Here is a 19,051-nt window from a genome sequence, read left to right as displayed (position 1 = left end):
TAATATCCTTCAGTCTCTACTGACTTGGACGAATTGCATCTAACAGGCTTAAAGTGAGATTCCTTGTCATATTACCAGTGTTTAAATCACCCTTCCCCTCCCCCAGTGTAATAATTACCAGACTGCTATGAGTTAATATATAAACCTCTTATACATTGTCTGTTATCTGCAAATGTCTTTCTAGGAATGTTTTTTTTTTTCTATATGGAAAATATGGAAATGGAGCTATTATCTTGATGCCTCAAGAGGCTACCTAGAACAGAGGCTAGACAGAGGAATAAAGTACGTATTTATTAAAAGGCTTTCAAAGAATACATCCTGTGCAGTAGAAGAGCCTGGCCATGGCTACACCCAAGATGGACAATGGACCACACCTCTTCACACTTCCAGAAGTTTTGGTTCATTTACATTTTGGAGTCCATTGTCCAATTACAGCTTCAGGTTATGGAGTCCCATCCTCCCAGATTGCTCACCTCAACTCCCTGTTTATACTTTTTGGGTCTGAAGCTGCAGTGATGTCCTTGGTTCTCAGGCTGGAAAAGGATTGTTTTGTCTAACTAAACTGTATTGGAGAACTACTTTATATGAAGTTCAGAGTTATATACTAATGCAGTACAGAATCTGGAAAATATGAAAGCTAAAGCTTAAGGCATCAATCTTTGCAAAAAGCTCTCTTAGAAAGGACAGCTAGAGAAGAAATCGGAGAAAGGCATACTATGGTGGTTGGGAACAGTCTGAACCTGTAAGATCTGTGTTACTGATGCATCTTTAGGAAGAAGCAAAGCATCAAAGCCTGGATACAGTAAAGCTGTGAATTTCCTGGCAGACATTGCAATTACCTGGGCTTCTGAGGAATCACGAAAAGGGCCGGTGGAAATAATTGTATTGTTTGTGTCAATAACAATTCTGTCTCAAAAGATCAAATATACTGGTTCATTCATGCCTTTATTTTCTTGGATAGTACATTGTTAATGCATACAAGCATTGCTTTGAAGGGCAGATGGTGCCAATTGATTTTATATTCATTAATTGTGGAAGAGACCTCGTGCATTCTTACATTTTTGTGTGCAATCATCCCCTATGAGATGCTAAAGTGACTGAGATTAGATTGACTCCTCAACAGAATCCCTCTCACAGTACTGCTGGGTTGTGTTTGACGGCATTTCTACCCTCAGGAACTGCCAGGCCAAATACAGGAGACATCTCTTCCTGCAACATTGTGGGAGGGAGCCTCAATAAAACACCTGCCCACCAGAAGATTTATTGTTCTTGACAATGCAAAATAATTGCCAAATTGGAAAGGAGGCGTTATGTCTCTAGAAACAGAAAACTGTTACAAAGACTTAACCTCTGTATACGTCTTGGCTAAAATGACCATTTATAAAGAGAGACTATAATTTAATGAGGGTAAGAAAATGAAAATATGAGAAAATCTGATATTCTTTGCATTGATGCTATTTGTCTGCTCCTGGATCTGCTTTCTGCGCAGTGTTACATCCTGTTCCTCTTGTCTATAATACAAGTAGAGAGGCCAAGATTTTGTCTGTAAATATTTTTATACCTTTGTTGAGTCAAGGAAAGGATTGACTGCTTAAAAAGCTGTATTTCCAGTAGAGGTTTAGAGATGGGAACTTGGGAGTGTCATAAAACAGATACCATTTCCTTCCTGCTAGCCTGATAGGATCAAAGTTGGAAAATACCATCTCCTGCGGGAAAGTGATCTCTGCTTTCCAGAGGGGTAAGAGGCTCTTTATGTCTTATCTTACTTATCTGTCTTTCCTATCTCTAGCTATATTTGTATGAACATGATATAGGCCTGGGACCATTCTCATGAAATATACATTTTTGTGTCAACTTATTTCTCCAGAGTTATATGATTTAACCTTGTTGGGGAGATACCTGTAAAATAAATTCTAGTATTTTAATAGATACAGAGGGACAGAGCCTAAATATTAGACTTATTCTGTGTACAGGCACAAAAATAATGTTGCCTGGAGTAAACTATATCTCTTTGCCCCTCAGAAGCTCACCTGAGAGTAATTGTACATACCCAGCTAAATCAAAAGAGAGCCACAGTTTGATGCAAGAGATTGGATTAGAGGCTATGACTGAAGTATTTCAGGCCTCCCTGATCAAGGCAAGCTATACAGCAGACATCAGAAAAGAAAGAAGGCAGATGACAGAAGGCATGTCTGACTATCAACATCACATATATAATAATCCAGGCAGGAGAGACCTTTTGCTGTACACCTTGTGAACAAATTCCATGTAAGATTGTGTTAAGCACTCATAGAAATACTTTTATTTCAGTGTGAATAGAAGTTGCTCTTCTTACACAGGCATTAAAAAGGATCAAAATTTAAAGTTAAGACAGACCAAGCTTTTCAGAATATTTAAAATCATTAAAAATAGTTTATTCAAGCAATAATCTCTTTAGAATTGGTTATTACCACTGTTAATGACTTGCTAGTTAAAATATTATTGGATCATAACCAAAAACTGCTGGCAATGTCTGATTTCAAGGGGTATTATCTCTTAATTAATGTTACTTCACCTATCTGCAGTCAGTTTTGTAGGCATCTATTTTACTGTCTGTAGCAGGATACTAAAATCAGTTATTACAAATGGAGACATTACAAAGAGAGACAAAATAGATGCTTATTTTCTTGGTGTTTTGCATTTTGTGGCCTGTCAGCTAGCTTGCATCTGAATTTACTTGTCTCTTATTAGTATATGGTTTCTTATTAGGAATTTTACGTGCTTTGAAATTTCATATTGGAACTGCATACCGAAAAGCAATGTATGCTTTTGGGAGAGGTTAGTAGATGGGAATTTAAAATATTTATTTTAAATCAATGTTTTATATATCACTTCTTTTAGATCTCTGGTCTGCATGACTATTTCTTTCATGATATTCCATTTTCACCAACTGTTTTATCATATCCTGTTTAAGAGCATTGTTTCACATGTGATACCATATTTTTTTACCTTATAATTTGTATACTATATTGATCACAAAGGACCTAGGATTATAACTGGTGGAAATGAAGTAAACTGAAAGGCTAGGTGGCAGGAAGTGTGGATGCTGTGATAAACATTTGATATGATTACTAAATATCCTCAGACTTCAATTTTATTAGAGTTTCTGGGTGTCCATTGGTCTCTGTGCTTGCAGCTCTTTTGCTTAGGAATAGGACACAAAGGAGCTTCTCTGTAACAGGCACTTTCTTTACCAATACTTAATTCCTTCTTGTCCCTGTAGTGCCTCACACACTGAGTAACAGAAGTGAGAAAACACTTTCATACAGGGTTTTTACTTAAGTACAAAATTGACTGTCTTTGCATTGTATGGCTTGGATACTTTCAGTTCTTCTGTGGCTATGTTTTCTCAGGAGCTGGTCCTATAAACCATTACAAGATTCATCTTGTCCTGAATGCTTCCAGGTCACAAGTGCAGAACTGTTCTGGGGAGTGAAAAGATGATCATTCCCTTGATCATAAATCTGACTGCAAGGTCAAGCTTTCAGATAATCAGTAGTGCTTTCAGTGAGCCATATTCTTATCTAAAAATTCTTGGAATTATTGACAACTTTTCTAGGGTACTTCTGTTCATTCTTCTTTAATGGAATATTTCAGAAAGTAGAAAACCTGAGTGTATATATACACATATACACCAATATATATACACTTATGTGAAGTGTATATATACGCTTCACATTGAATAGGTCTGTAACTTTCCAGGTATCAATATTTTCTTTTAAAGTCAAATTTGATAAGCTCTGTGGAACATTTCTCCAGCCTGCCTTATTTCTAGATCCTAAGTCAAGAAACTAATCACCTTACTAAGAGCACAGGGAAGAGTTCAGTAGACACACAGATGGTAAAACCTCAAATGAAATTAAAATTTAAAAAATAGTTAAAGATAATCTTTTATTTCCCTAAAAAAGTAGGGTAGACATTCTACAATAAGGTTGTTCCTTGCACTCTTATGGTCTTTATTGCTTTCATTTAAGCAAATTTTGGGTTACCAAAAGATGATAATTTTAATTTGAGATGAAGGACTACCATCTGTAAATATAGTGCACTCCTTTCCCTTATGTATTATCTACGCAAATAACACCCATTTTATTGTTTGGGGAATGTGATGAAGATAATAAAAGTGAATAGAGACAGGTGCTGATCAAACAGATGTTATTTTAGTCTTCTATCTGTCCCATCAGTGTTTATCAGCACAGGCATACATCACTGCTAATATTCTAAGTCTGAGCTAGTCCTACTGGCTTGCATTGTGATTTACTGGATGAACACAAAGGACTAAATGGACAGAATCCAACTCCAGTGGTTTTCATTACAGATACTTAGAGGTGAAAAGCAGGCCACTTTACTTTTACATCTTGTAGCAATCAGCCTTCCATGAATCTCATCCTTTAATTTTTTTCCTGTACTGGTATTTTCAAATGAGTGAAGAGAGAGGAATGGCATACAGATATTAAGGAATGTTTTCACAAGTAACTCTGCTCTTCAAAGCCAGTGTTACTGCATAGTCTATATCTGAACTTCTTCAGATACAGAATAAATTATCTCAATGTAACCCATGTGGAATGTAGGCTAAAGCTAATTTTAATGCTAAACTAAAACTGTTTTGAATACATTTCAGTGATATGGTTTAATTAACCAGACCACTTCTTCTAGCCCCATGTACTCAATGCAAATTAATGGCACTCAGAATATCCATTCTCTCAGTGTCTCGCCTGCTGTTTGCTGCCTGTGAGTCCTATCTCGCATCCCACACCTTGCACTTGCACAGGTAGTGATTAACTACCTCCAGAATTCATTTCCCCCTAAGTGGCTTCATAATATTTTTCTTCCACGGAAGGCAAATTTCATGAGTGAACCAGCACAAAACCGTTTTCAAAGGTGTCAGCACTACTGTGCCAGAGTATTGTTTCTAATATCTTGTGCTATAATGTAGAACACAAAAGAAATATTACATTATTTACTTCATACTGTATCACTTACCCAGCTGAGGGGTCTGTTTTGTACTAAAAATATGTTGCCTGTGCTAGAAGGTGATGGAAGTTTTATGCAGTCTCAGAATGCAACTTTTTAAAAATTATGTCATCCAGATAAAATCCTGAGAAATTACACAACTTCCCTGCAGGGAGTATGAGCAGCCAAATCATGTTGAAGCTATGATATGGACTTAGTCACTCTAGTATCCTCTGTAACCAAGAGGGAATGCCATTTAAAAGCTGGATTTTCTGCTTCATGAGATTTCTCACATGTAAAACTTTTCTTGCCAGAAGGGAATAAATAAGAAATGGAACTGTTGAAAATCCTTTCAAGTCAAGTTCTGACAAAATCCAGTCTTCTCAGTTCTTACTTGAAGAGCACTGTCAAAATGTCAGGTTGAGATGAAGCCCTGACAGGTCACTTTGGCGGAGGTTGAAGAGATAGACCTTTGAAAAGCTGTCTTTGTTTCCATGTGCTCTTAAGATTTAGTATTCCTGGAGGCCCCAGCAGGCAGTACAGCTCTGTCAACCAGGAGCCTTATTAAATCTCTGTAACAAAAACTACTGCCCAAAAGGACCTCACATTAAAAGGCCAACAGGACATAGGAGGTGATGTGAAAAAATGCTGCTGTACTTACTAAGACTGAAATAAGACCTGTCTAGATGCTTTCTTCTCCTACCAATAGCAGCAGGCAGAGGCTCTGATATAGACACATGAGGCCTTAGCAGATCAAAAAAATTGGCAAGGTCCACTGTAGGTGATCTGCAATCAGGCAACTAAGTTAGGAAAGCCACTGCATCACTACCTGGAGCAGTAGGACTCCAGGTTCCTGCTAAAAGATACAGCTACCTGGCAGCCTCATCAATGCTAAGGGGAAACTACTGTTTCAGTACCATAAAACAGGAGATGCAGGTTCATATCCTATGCTTCACATCTACTGTCAGATCTGAAATCTCAGAGGAGCTGGTGGAGAAACTGAACCTCATGGTAATTCATTACTGGAAACACTGACTACTGTAGTTTGCCTTTCATAACATCTGGACTTCTCAAGTGCTGGTGCTGTATTGAAAAGTTAATATACAACTGGAGAATTTTTCAGAAAATTTTTGTTGAAAAGATAATGCTTTTTTTGTCCTACTTTGCATCATTTTCCAGATGTGATCCTTGTGTAAAGACAATGTTTTGTCTCTATGTTTGGAAGCTTCCTTCTCACATAAGTCACAAGCAGTCATCGCTTGTATTGTTGAGATGTTTACATGAAGTGTTATTTAAACTGTCTGCTGTAAAGGAAAACGTGTTTCAAACATGAGAGTGAACCTCATACTTGAAAAAATGACCTAGTTTTGATTAATTCTACATCCAGGCCATGACCACCTGGGCACTTCCCCTGCCCACATGACTGCACTGTGGATCCCAGGGCTGGCTTCAGTTCTTTTGAGGGGAGAACTCAACAGTTCCCTGCAAGGTTGTGGGGTTTCCCATATAGCTGCCTTCAGAGTCACCCTAGCACCATGTGGGGGCACTGATGGGGTAACTTTGTGGGACCAGTTTGCTTCTTAATGACTTATCCACCCATTGAGCAGCTTCTACAAGAAAAAATAGCAGTTTATGTCATCAGAGTTGCTAAATAGGGTATAAATTGACCTCTATGTGCTATACATATTTACCCATTGTACCTGGATACACAGAATAATCCAAGACTCATTTACATCTGATGTTTTCCAAGGACCTACTGCTGAATTGTTCACTTAAGCCAATATGGCATACTTATTATTACTAGTTAAAGTAACAATTTAGGTGGTGTTTTATATATTACTAACATGGCTGATTTTAATGAAATTTTAAAAAACCAAACAGCCAGTGAAGACAAATAAAGCTAGTTGAACAATGTACACTTTATTAATTTTTTAATGTTTTTTTCTTGAATAGGAGGGTGGTTTAACTATCTGTTGGAAGGGCAACATAAATCAGTTCACATCCCACCTTGTAGAAGAAGAGAAAAGATGTGTCTCTAGAAGGAAAAGCAATCAACAGAAGAGGTGGAGAAAAAGAATAAATCAGGATGGTTTATGTTTCCTTCCACCTTGTAGATTGCTTTTCCTTCTGTAACCTCCCTCCATCTCCCCCTTCCTCTGTCCTTCAGTAACAATTTAGTTTACTTTCACATATGCCTTCTCACAACATTTGAATGTGTTATAGAAGCATAGTTTACGGAATATGCTAAGTGTTGTGCTAAGTCTCTCTTCATTCCAGACAGGGAAATGTCCAATTCAGGGGAAATTTTTGATCAATAATTCACATTGAAATTATGCTTTGCTACTGGTCTACGGACGAGAGCTAGATGATCTTTGTTTCTAAACTGTCTGAATCCCAGTGAGGTGGATGTACTGCTGTGCGAGTGCAAGACCACACTGATGGTGTCTTCTGAAGAACTTTGTAGACTTTGTAATGGATAGAATCCTAGTCCAAGCCATAAACAGTGAAAGATTGCATTGCAGATTGTAACTGCTAATATGACTTCTCATGGGACAGGGACAAAAAGTGGCATCCTACACAAGGACAGCTTCATTCTAAACACCTAATCCTAATGTTCAATTTGGAATGTCCATTAGGATTAGGTGTTGAATCCTCATCCTTTTACAAAATGTTGAAAAACCTGTTTTGAAGAGAATTGTCACCGATATTGTATTCTTTTCTTTTTTGCAATCTTCATTTGAAAAGATAGTCTTAGTAGGGTTCCAAGCATGACAGCTGCAATCCTTCTGTTCTAGTAAACAGTTTCATTTAAATTTTGAGAAGAGAAATGCAGCATTCACATATGTCCCTTGATGTAAAATGATAATAAAAAAATTTTGCTCTGTCTTCATAATCCACTTACAAAAAGCAGTGTATGATAGCTCCCCCTCTAGCTATATGTTATTGGTCAGAAATGCATGTTAGTGTTGCTGTGAGGAAGGATCTAGGGCTGCATTGTTGTGCAAAGTTAAGGCCCACAGTGATGGGTGAACCTGTGCTAATACATCTGATAGAAACATGAGACTTGTTTCAGAGGGATGAGTGCAGCCAATGAAAACAAAAAAGGCAGTCTGTGGAAATTTAGAAAGAGGATGTCAGTCAGACTTCAGGTTTCCTGAAAATCATGATTAGGCTTGCCTTGCTCAAGCAGTGTAATCAACAAATTTCTGATAAAATTTTATAAATTTGCAGGTACCACCCTAACAGATACAATATGTTGGATAATAAAGTCTGGAAAGGGAATCCAAGCTTCCTTAAGAATGTTTTGTTCTTTAATTCATATAACAGCTTCACTTTTCAGTCCTGTTTATTAAGAACATATTTCACAAAGCTGCTTAGGTGATATCAGGATTTTATGTTGAAATGTGAACATAGCTGCTGTACTGTGGCCTGATTTACTGAATGTCCATGAGGACAAGCAAAAACAACATCACATTTCATGGGTGTTTTTTATGGATTTTTTTTTTCCTGTGAGGTAATAAAATGATATACAGTGAAGCCACACACAGGATTGCAGAGTTTTTGTCCTTTGTTATAAAGCCTAAAGAGTTCTTTTACTCCAGAGTGAAGATTTCAGGGTGGCTGATGATATTGGTGCAGAATGATGTATTAATCTTTGCTCTTAGATTAGATTTCAGGAGCTCCATCATGGGAAAATCTGTTAACTGGCTGCTATCAGTGACAATTGTTTGTGTTTCCTCTGGGGCTCAGCTCTTGGCATTGTCATCCTAATCATATAGGTTAAATCTTTGAATTTATAGAAACCAATTTGTGCACTTGTGCCCTATTTTGTCTTATCTTCAAGTTCTTAAAACATTTCCAAATAAGGCTGAATTTAACTTAGAAGGAGGCAAGTGTTTCTATTCTCATTTACACATGGACTAATTTTGACATGAATAAGTTTTCTGATGTGTGTAAGGATGGCAGAAGAAGTATTGACAGAAATAGGGAAAGATTGGAGATAAACAGGAAAAGAACAGTTTCCATATCACAGACACCTGAAATATTAATTTCTTTGACTTTCTCTTGCAGAAAAGAGCAATATGTTTAAAAGAAAATATGGAGAAATACATCACAAATGTCTTTTTTCCATTTGGCACCCAGAAAACCCATATGGTTGGATTGGTTTTTTTAACTTTTTAAAATTTATATTGAAAAAATAAGATACACTAGAAGGTAATAAATATTTCCATTATATATTGTTAAAAAGTTAAATGATTGTGTGGGTTTTTCAAAAAGTATTTAACTCTTTCTATCACAAGAACTTATGCAGATAAGTACAGAGAAAGAGACACCTGAGACCAAAAGAATATTTCTTTTATTTTTTCTTTATATGCTTTCAGAGATAATACATAAATTACAGTAAAGCTAACAAAGACCAAGACCCTTTGACATTTGACACAAGAGCCTTTTCTCTTTAATTTGGCATTCTAATAATGCTTGGAATCCCTCCGTTCAAGCAAGCCAGTGGCAGATGCTTTATTGGTGTTTCTTGTTTCTCCTCTGGGACTGTACATTAGGTTAAAGTATCACAAATAGCTGCTATTAAAGTGTGATTCACAGTAGCTATAATTTTTCATAACAGCCAAAGAAAATGTGACATGTTTAGGAAACTCTGTCACTGATGCTAACACTCAAATCTTCAGGCGAATGTTTAATGACATACTCAACATACTGTGCAAACTCTGCTATCTACCAAACAAAAGGTTACTACCAGAGAACTAAAAATATTCAGGAATGTCACTAAAAATAAGAGTTCTTTTCTTCCTGATCACTGAAGGCAAGATAGAAATTGGACTAATATACGAACTGTAAAAAAAGAGGCTTTTTACATAACAATTATTTTTGTTTTGCTGCTGTAAATACTCTGTTTCAGCATATCTACCATCTGTGTGTGGAGATGTGCAGAAGCATGGCTTTCCTATTTTGGTTTGATTTAAGCAGTTTTCTGGCATTGAGCATCCAGTTCAACCTTTTATTCTACTGTAAAGGGAAGTAGGAGTGCATATACATATGAATACACCCTCAGGGCAGGGCACAAAGCAAGAAATCCTTTCTGTGAGCAGGGCAGTGCTACCTGCAAGATTCTTAGTGAGATTTCATGGGCTCATGGCTCACTACCACTTAACTTCTTAAACTAGACACTATGCTGTTATTCAATCCTTATGATTACTGTTAGAAATGGGGCTGTTTTAGGAGTTCCCAAATCACAAAAAATGCATTGGGAAGAGCTATGACTTACACAAGTAGTGCAAAGTGCTGCATTTTGATCTAAAAGTCATAGGACAAATTTAATACTCCAATATAAGTTTATGGTCATTTAAAGTCACTTGGGAATATCAGCAGTGTGAAGGAGATTATTATTCTGTTTCACCCACAAAGACCAGCAAGGCTGTGAACAGTAGAAGTTTAGAATACATCTGGCCAGGGAGCTGGGCTATAATGCTGTAAATGGCTGTGTAAAATACCCTCTTGGCTTCCCCCTGTTTTCCTGTGGGGTGCAATTGATTTTGCCTTTCACTGGAGAGTAAGAGTGTCTGGTGAGGAAGCAGACATGGGCTTTCAAACTGTTCAAATGTATGATGGGTCTTAATCATGGTATTATGACAGGTTAAGGGTTTAAGCCTGCACAGCTTAGAGATGATGAAGCTGCCTGGGGATTGAAACTCACTGCAGCATATTAGCACCTAAATCAGGGTTATAAGATTTTGGACCAGGAGGAAACGTAACAAGAAAAAAAAAAAAAAGAAAAAAAAAAAAGCAAGAGCAGAATGCACTGTAGATTAAAGCAAAGGAAACAGTTTCATACATTTCTGTTCTTGAAGGTTGAGGATTACCAATCGATTTCTTCATCTCCAGAGAAAGGGATAAGAGGTTTCCATGTTTTAATTTAGATGGGAATAATATCACCTGTGCAGAATTCTCTCCTTTAGGCTGTGTCTACAGTTCCTGTGACAGGGAACACAGCAGCTTTCACTGCAGTACTCTTATAAGCACACTCCCAGGGGAAAGCAAGGGCCTTCCCCGCAGCAGTCAGGGCTGGGATGAAGCACATGGTGTTTCCACCAGCTCTACGTGGGCTGCTACAGCAGACTCTGCTTAGACAGTTGTCTGCTTTGCTGTGTTTTTAGTGAGCACAGCTAAGCTGTTAAGCCACCCAAAAAGCTGTGTAAGCTGAGATCTGTGTGTGAGTTTGAGATCTCACACAAAGCACAATGTGGGGTGCTCTTCCTCTTACAAGTTTCTTTGCCCTACCTGGGCACCTTCCTGGGCCTTGTATCTTTGGTGTCAGAGTTACTTCAGTGCAAGGGGTTCTGGTTACCAAAGGGCAAATTTATAGCAGATAACAACTGTGATATTTTTCAGCATGGTTTTAACAGTAGGTCCTGTGGTGTTCTTTTGCACGCTGTGGGTGTCTATTTCCAGATAAGTGTTTTGGGAAAATTATCCCCTCTGAGCTCTATGTAGCTCACACAAAGGCATGAGAGATCCAGAGGAAGAGAGTATTTAGGATTTGCCTGTCTCCTCAGCATTTCCTATTTACTAATTTTACAGCATGATTTCCTGAGCACTAGATATACACTTTTTCACTTGGCCAGGGAGAGCACATCAGGCAGCCTCATCACAAAAATAATTTTATTTCAGTCTGGACAGGTAATGGCTGTAAAAGGAGCTGAGGAGAGAATGATTTCAGGCTGAGCACAACTACTACAAGGAGATAACAAATGACTTTTGCAGTGGTAGTTAGAACACAGTGTACAAAGGGGAGGGGAGGAAAAAGGAGGTATTTCTTCTTCTCTGCATTAGCATAATGAGAACTAGGAAGAAGGATGAAGGCACAGACCATCTTCAAATAAATGCAGAATTCAGGATTAGGCCTTTTGCCATATTCATATATCAGTGAGTAATATGCTTAATCACAGAAATTTGCTTTTTGGCAAAAGGACAAGCTGGAACCTGTAGATCTGAGGCTGGGCAACCACTTTTACATGGTGTTTGGGGTTGGGACTTATGATACATTTTCCTAACTAATTCTATATTATCCGCACTTGAAAGTGTCATGAAGGTGCAGTCATGAGTGATGTGTCCCAAACTGGATCAGAGATGCTAATCTTACCCTTTGCTACAGTCTGAAAAGTTTAGGAATCTAAGAGAAAAAGTGGATAGTATAGGCTATTTGGTGCAATAGGCATGTCTTGAAGGGTGTAGCAGTTATGCAAAGCAGGCATCAGTATGTAATTTTCAATTATTTTGAGAAAATGCAAACTACCCCAAAGCCTCTCCTAAAATATTTGGTGATCCCTTATGCACACTTGTACAGAGGTGCACTTCTGGTATTAATGATGTCTTTGCAAGCAGCCGAAGAGGAGCACTGGGACCCCAGGAAGTCCTGGAGGCCCAGTGTTGTGCTGCACACAAAGTACAACAGAGGAAGATTGGCAGACATTAGAGAATTACTGTCTGAGCTAACATCAATGGAAGCTTTGATGCAAGCCTCTTTCAGGGAATTACAATAAAAGGTAGAGTGACTGAAGTTGAGGCAGGCTTAAACAGGCATTCAGATACAGTTACTGATAGAGATAAGAGACTTCAGGATCTTGAAATCAAAGACCTGAAAAATAGATAATTTGGAGAATTGAGGAAGAAGAAATAACACTGGGTTGAAAGAAATCCCAAACCTGACTGACGTAAAAAAGGAAGAACTCTTCAAACAAGTGTTAAATTCCTGCAAAAGGAACTTTGGAGCAAGAGAGAGAGAGATTCTGGATATGTGTAGGTGGGATACCTCATACACATTGTAGAGAACTATGGGCTTTTGCTCTAGTACCCCTGGGTTTTGCACAATTCTGTATACCAGACCATACCATTGAAAAGATAACACTTAACAGGAATGATTAAACTGAAAAATTATAATCCCACTTAGATTCTATGATAAATGAGCACAGAGTTCAGTGGAGTAAGAGGGATTAGAGAATTGATTAGAGAAATGGGATGCCTAGGACTTACGTGACACAAAGTGGCAAGTCCAAAGATCCAGGATACTGAACTTGAAGCTTCCCATGGAAGGTCAAGGAGCTGAGTGTCATGCTGCAGTGCTGGGCCATGAGTTCCCTACCTCTGTTTTACCTGGGAGCCCGCAGCCAGCTCTTCAGGACAGAGACACACTTGTTCTTTTTAATAGCACCAAGCATGGCTCATTTTTTCCTGCAAAAATATGACAGCTGAGAGTAGAGGAAGGGATCATGTCCAACCATATCTGCCCTCAAATGAGGAGACCTGAGGTATTTCAACCTCACTTTTCCCAACCCAGAAGCACCATTCCCAGCACTGCTTTTCAATTTTCTATTAAAAAGTCATGGTCCCAGAAGCAGTAATTAAAATGTTAGCTCTTCACTCCTGAAGAAATGCAGGTAATTTTAGGATACAGGTGTGTTCCTTCTTCATCCTGTTCTCTGGCTCAATAAATCCTGAGTTTTGAAAGAAATCTGAATCCCCTTGGACGGAAGGAAAAATTGCACAAGTTTCCCCTTTTTGTATGAGAATGTGACAGCCATCAGGTCAATACACACTAGGATCTCCTATTGCATTTCTGACAGAAGAGAAGGTTTGGAACATTTCTGTTTTATGGAACATGTAATTCTGTTGCTGTTTCAGAAATAGTCTGAGAATAGTCTGCTTCTAAGGGTTGGGCAGTGCAACATCTGGCTTATATGCCAGTAATAATTTACACCAATGTAAATAATTAAAAAAATACTCTAGTTAACCCAAGGTATACATACACAGAGACTACTTGAATTGAAGGTTTGTGTTGTTTTTACTAAGTTCTTCCTAGGTTTGGGAAGATTTTTGGGTTTTAGCAGCTTAAAGTCCTTCCTTGATACTAGCAGTTCCATTACCACCCCCAGACTTCAGAAAAACCAAATAAATCACCATTTCCTACACTTAGAAGGGTATTTTGATGGGTGTTAAACAGGGTATACCACAGAGGTGTAGACACAGACTGTATATCATTTGCAGTTAGTTATTCCTATCTGGGCAAAACTGGTGGATAAAGTAGTTTTAAAAGCTCAAACTGCACACTAAGATTAACAGCTGATGTTGAAGTAGTTCAGACCCTGGGTGAAAAACAACTAGGAAAGTTTAACAAAAATAAATGTGAAGGAATATGTGAGGAAATTGTAGATGACTAAAAAGAGCAGGACGAAAAGCCTTACAGAAGCATTAAACAGAGTAAGGGGTTGACTTGCAGTTCTGTTAAATTTCCTGGCATCCTAGCAAATTTCAAAATCAATAGACACCTGTCTTTAACTGACTTGAAACCTAACGAAGACAAATTTGATTTTGCCTCTCATAGCCCTGTCTACTTGTTCTATATTGATGCTGAGATATTCACCAACATACTGACTAATAGGCTGGACTCTCTGCCTGGTTAGTTAGTGGAAAGCAGAGAAACTGTTTCCAAGGGCATTAATTACTATAAAGTCTTAAAGGAAGTCTTAAAAGGATCCGAATTAAGTGATTTAGAGAGGAGTCTTGAATTTCATGGATAATAGGAAAGCATCACAAATATTAGATCAATAGGTATGGTTCCATTATAAAGCTCCTTTGTCTGGAGTCAAAGTTAGCCACAATTTGTGTTTTCAGCATATACTTCTTTTCTGTGATAGAATTGTCACTTTTGCAGAAGTTAGCATAAAAATTCCATCTTGCGGGTACAATATATGGCATGCTTGCAGAATGATGTTACACAAAATAGAAATGAAATTTTAATGATGATTGCTGACCCACTTCTTTGCAGGCCACTATAATGAAAGAAATTAGGAAAAAAATAATGAAGCTTATAGAAAACCCAGGGTTTAGTCAATTAAGCCAAACTTCTAGCTTTAGTATTTCAAACAAGTCAGGCTACTCACAAATCATTATATGACAAATGTGAACTCGGTGAGAAAAATCTTAATCAGCTCCTAAGGAGTTTTTAGCAACTGCCTCCTGGGAAAAAGATATGACACAAATTATATTTCTATACCAGAAAAAACAGTGCAAAAGTTTTAATACAAAGGAACAAGCCAATAATACTGTGAACTGCTAGAAATAACTTAATCTTCTCACCATGGGCATTATTCAGACATTTCCACTGTCTCTCCTTATTCACTTGCAGAGGACTTGTAGTCCTCCATTTTAGCTATCATTTAAGCATAGGAGTATGCCATTGTCAAGTATTTAATGTAGAATAGAATTGAGAAGAACAAAAATATCTGGAGCTTTAATCCTCACTAACTGTAAGTGCAACTGGATCATAACATGTCCCTGTACAAAAGACCCCAGTACCAGACAGCCCAGGCAATTTATACATCTGTTCCTTTGTCAGATAATACTTCAACAGAATAAGAGTGCTAGAAGGCAGTCTTAAACATGACAGTCTTTTTTTCTATTTATGTCATTGATGCCACTAAAGAGTAATTAAGTATGGATGTAGCTGGGCTCTAAACATCTCCTCAGTGTGTCTTGGAGGGCAGGCCAAAAAACAGTATGGAAGTGTTTGGACTATTTTGCATGTAATTGATAAAATCAAGACCAGAACAAAACGAACAAACAAAACAAAAAGAAGACAACAATGAAATATTTAAGATTTTGTTAAGAGAGGAATGTTTTCCAAGCAGGAACACTGCTGTACCACCAATATGCAGCATGCTCTTCTGCATCCTGAGAGGCAGATGGGCACAAAGCCAAGCTGTCCATGCAGAACCTCTAAAGATAGCATGTCTCATGCTTGCAGTCTGACCCATAAACTCACCAATTACCAGGACTCACAAATACAACCCTGGAGAGCTCTCCTTATGAGCTCTCTCTGTTCCTATTGTCATGTGTTGTTTGGACACACGTGGCTCCAGAAACATCTTAGTGGGGAGGATACACAGCCCTGTGTGCTTCACATGTCTTTTCCTTGTCCTAATGAACGGAATATTTAGTTTTCCCGTCTGCATGATGGGAAGAGGAGAAAAGAGGCATTTAACTTCATCTGGCAGCAAGGGTGGTGGGCTGCCAGTTTCAGCTACAAAATTATTTAATGTGGATTGAAAGCAGAGAACCTTACAGTTTTGTGATGGGAGTCAGCCACCGAGTGCTGCTACACCAGAGAAGGCAGTATTTCTTTCTCCCTTCCATCCTGAGGCTGCCACCAGCCTGATGACAGGAACAGTGACTTTGAGAGAGCAGTTGAGGTGGGAACCCCAGTCCCCTAGGCAAAAGCACTAGCTGGCCCTGAGAGTCAGGAGATATCTTGATCTGTCTCTGTCCTTGTGTGACTGGAAGGGAAAGTGTCACCTTTGAGACACAATCTCTCATGAGTTTTTCCTCTTAACTCTTTGAGACACATCCTTCCATCGTAAAATTGAGTCTGTGCAACATGTAGATTTACGATGTTGATCTGGCTGCAAAACTGTTGCTTTCTGGATAGTGAAATTCTACCAAATCTTTAGCACAAATAAAAGAAGCATAGCATTGTTTTCCCATTTGCAGACAGGCTGAAACTGCACTTCTTTCATGCCATTTAAGACATTAACCAAATAAACTTTTTACTGGCTTGTCTTTAAAGCCACAGCATTCACATCAAGTTCTGAATCCTGAGTCAAGTAATTTTTCAGGGCTTCATTCATGCCGCAAATCTCAAATTATCTTCTAGCCAGCACAACTGCTGTCATCAAGACAGATATTTTTTTTGCTTTCAGCTCTTCATTTCCCTTACATTTCAGAAGCAGTGCAGAAATGCAGATGCAGGGGAAAACAAGCTTAATTTACTGTGGAAATAATGCAAGGTATTTCTTTCATGGATTATTCATTTTATACATTTATTATTGCATTTGAATGGAATAATCTAATTCTATAACATTCACCTGAAGCTGCAGTATTTGCAGTTTGGTGCATTAGAAAGTCAGAGAATCCAGGGTACTTACTGCATAATTTGAGCCTTTTTGTCAGATTGGACAGGTTCTTACCCACTGGAATTATGGGGAAACAGATAATTAGCAAGATCTTCAAGGTGGTTACTGGATGGGAGCTAACTTCTAACTAAAGAGGGGGCAGTGAAAACCTCATTAGTATTCAAAATACTTTAACCAAGGGATGTCACAGATAGTCTGGGCATGAAGGGGACACTTACTGTTCCATCTAACTGTATAGCTACATAAAATACCCATATAACTGATAATAGGCTATATTCCACACAAAAGAAGACAGCCATTGAACAAAGAAGACGCTTAATTGTACACGTATCTTCCAGTGTTGGAGAGTCTCTCTTTAACTTATCTGGACCCCACAAGCCTGTTTTAGGGACTGAAATTATGATGAGTTAATGGATCAGTTTAATTCATATCAAAGCCAGAAAACAGCAGACAATTATCCATACAGTATACTGGATGGATGGATACAGGAGAAAGGTCATGGTTAAAATTATAGTTAATGCAATACCTAAAGATAACTAAAGAAGGATTACTGATGTTCGATGACAGAGCAGAAGAAAATCCCACAAGAACAAGCATTAGAGACCTGGATGACTCTCTTCTTTTCTCATGGCTACCCCAAGGTATCCTCTTTTATTTGCTTTGATATAATATCATTATGTGAGACAGATTATCTGGGTTAACAATTACAGACTGTTGCACAATTTAAGACAATAATTATCTGACATTTTACTACAGGTAGAAAAGTGATGAAGGGTTTGACTCAGTTTGACCATACGATCGGCCTGAACATGTTTACAGGAACACTTTCATTAGTATGGTGATATTTTTATCAGCAGATAGTTCAAGGCATAGAGTGCTATTGCAAGTTAGGTGAAGCGTGTGACTGGGAAAAACCAGCTTGGATTCACCATGGGCAAATAGTACCTAACAAACCTGGTTGCCTTCTTGGACAAAGTAACCTGCTTGGTTGATGTGGAGCAAGTGGTTAACATTGTCAGTAAAGAGTAATTAAGTGTGGATATCTACCTGGATTTCTCCAAGACTTTTCATACTGTTTCCTGTGGTCTCCTCCTGAAGACACAAGACACATGAGGCTCTAGATTAGTGGTCTGTGCAGTGGATGGGGAACTGGCTGCCAGGCTGTACACAGAGGATAGCAGTAAATATTTCAAATTGGCAACCTGCCACAAGCTGGTTCCCTCAGGGATCAATATTGCGCCTGCCACTTTCAGATTTTCATATGTGATCTGCATGATGGGATCAAGTGTAGACTTACAGAGTTTCCAGTTATATCAAACTGAATGGGAAAGTGGACACTTCAGAAGGGGGAGTCACCCTTCTTACAAAAAATGTGGATGGACTGGGAAACAGGGCTAACAAAAATCTTACGACCTGGGAAAACAAAATCCATGAGTGCAGCACAAGCTGGGACCTACCCAGCTGAGGAGCAGCCCAATGGAAAGGGACCTAGGCATCCTGGTGGACAAGAAGCTCCAAATGAGCAAATTGGGTTGCTGTGGCAGAGGAAGTGAACAGCATGCTGGCTGCATCAAGGGCATCACCAGCCCTTATGACATTATAAAAAAGTCATTATGCTACTCTACTTAGTGTTTGTCAGGCCACATCAGGAATACTGTGTTCAGTTTTGGTCTGTGCTACACAAGATGTGGACAGGCTGGAGACCATCTAGAGAAGGGGTGACAAAAAGACTGCAAAGCTCAGTGTGAGGAAAGGCTGAGAGAACTGGTTTTGTTCAGCCTCAAGAAGAAAAGGCTTAAAGGAGATCTTAGCACTATATTCAAGTATTTAAAGGATGGCTATAGAAAAGACAGAGACCCTGTTTTTCCAAGGAATCACATGGAAAAGATGAGGGGTAACAGGTTACTTCTGGGTACATTCCAATAGGGCACATGTCAGAGACTGAAATGTTTCATGCCTTAAATATTGTTATAAAGGATTTTGGTCCATTGTCACAAAAACTGTATAAAGAGGTTACAATCACCATGGCCCAAGCCTCCCTGAACACTGGAACTTTGGATTGTGAGTTAAGCTGCCTAGAT

General features: G+C 38.5%; 1 long non-coding RNA gene across 1 annotated transcript in view; it reads left to right on the top strand.

Moving 5' to 3' along the window:
- Window positions 1-19,051, top strand: part of LOC146763461 (uncharacterized) — a 59,404-nt gene that overhangs the window by 18,020 nt on the left and 22,333 nt on the right. The window lies entirely within an intron of this gene.

Source organism: Lonchura striata, chromosome 1A, assembly GCF_050655825.1.
Source record: "Lonchura striata isolate lonStrDom1 chromosome 1A, ASM5065582v1, whole genome shotgun sequence".
Taxonomy (NCBI): Eukaryota; Metazoa; Chordata; class Aves; order Passeriformes; family Estrildidae; genus Lonchura; species Lonchura striata.
Note: the sequence above shows the minus strand (reverse complement) of the source record. Positions and strands in the feature narration are given on the sequence as shown.